Below are 1,788 nucleotides of genomic sequence, written 5' to 3'. Positions count from 1 at the left end.
ATCCAATTGAGTCAGAGGAGCGAGGCCCATGCCTAGAGCCAGCCTAAGCGTTGAAGTCCGAATCAGTAGCACACCATCCTTGTCCATAAAAGAGGGGAGGGAAGCAGCCGGGAGAGCCAATCTCTGTGACGATGCTGAAGAGAGTGTTGAAGAGAGTGTTCCACATAAAAGCGTAAGCATAGCATACGAAGCAATGCATTTGCATTTGTTGTTGTAATGATGACGTTAGAAGTGCACGTAGTCGGGAGAGAGCGCCAGCAAGAGCATCGTCATCTGATCCATCAGCCGCCGAGCGAATATCGCACGGAGCGCAGATCGAAAAGTCAAAGTTTTGTTGTATCGAAGAGGATTGCCAAAAATGAAACAACGGGCTGTTGCTCATAGCAAAAAGGCGAAAAAGTGCAAGTAGAATATGTTGCGGAGAAGCGGCGATCATAAAACCAGAGGCGCTGCTCACTGGGAGTTTTTTGAAGTGGATGGAACTGGAGCTTTCTGAGTCGGCGTGGACGTCCGCAATGGCACAGCTGCACACAGATTAACTGCCGTCAAATCAGCTTCCGGCCTCTGTCTATGCACAAAGCGGGAAAACCCTTACCGATACTGGCCAGAATCTATCATCAAAGACCAAGGGGAATAGAGGTTCAGGAACCCCAAGTTTGAAATTTACGAACTTCAACGCAGATAAATCAGCATCTCGCTTGACCAATTTCACGCAACAAATTTCCGCCTCCGGCACCTTGAGCTTATCAGCAACGAATTTCACCAACGCCTCTGGACCCATTGCGGTAGAAAATTTACCAATATGCAGGTATTTACTGCTCTGCATCACACTCAGCTGTTCGCAGCTCGGAGCAACACCAACAAGACGATTGGCATGCTTCTTCCGATTCTTCCTCTCCGTCCTTCTGACTGTGACGAAGCCCTCCAAATCGGGTGGCGGAGCAGCAGCTGATCCCAAGTCAATGACCTCAGTCGAGGTGGCGGCCACTAACCGTGGAGGCATTAACTCGGTCGCCGGCTTTTTACTATTGGAATCCTTCCAGACCTCTGTGATATGTCACTATTACAAGAATATTTCAAAACTTCGCCCCGCCCACTTCCGACCCCACAAAAGACGAAAATCTTTGGCATCCACAATTTTAAAGATACGAGAAAACTGAAAACGCAGAATCGTAGAACGATATCTTCTAGACTGACGAATCTTAATTGGATCGTATCATTAGTATAGCCAGCATCAAGAAAACAATTTCATTTTTTCTCGCCCTGTCTCTCTCTAACACACACGTAGCATAGCCGGCTTTGCTTAGGTTAGGTTAGGTTAGGTTAACGCGGGCGGCCCTCAGCGCGGCCACGCATAGGCCAATCTGACCCTTAGTTATCCGGATAGCGGGGTGTATGAACCGTCGCGGGAGTGATTATGCATATAAAATATGTACAAAAATAGTACAAATGTATTCCATCAGCATGTATGTATATGGGGTCGTGCAGATGTATGTATGTATCTTTATTTATGTTTTATCTGCATACCAGTGGGCTGTTTTTTCGGTTTTTTTTTGGCTTTTATCAGCAAAAGAAATTGTAGGTTAAGTACTCGGCGACATTTACCATCAATCATTGACAGCGCACCCCGGATAGAACTGGCGGTAGGTTGGAGAGGCCAATTACTGAAATGGAAATAAATACTTGGTTCACTTTTCAACATAATCTGTTTTTAGAGAAATTAATTATATCGAGTGGTCCCCCAAATAGTAGCCAAGGTCGCCCCTCTCCTTCTGCTGAACTATTCTT

Source organism: Drosophila persimilis, unplaced genomic scaffold (assembly GCF_003286085.1).
Source record: "Drosophila persimilis strain 14011-0111.01,24,50 unplaced genomic scaffold, DperRS2 tig00000631-arrow-arrow-pilon, whole genome shotgun sequence".
Lineage (NCBI taxonomy): Eukaryota > Metazoa > Arthropoda > Insecta > Diptera > Drosophilidae > Drosophila > Drosophila persimilis.
The sequence above is the reverse complement of the archived record's forward strand: the minus strand, read 5'-3'. Positions refer to the sequence as shown.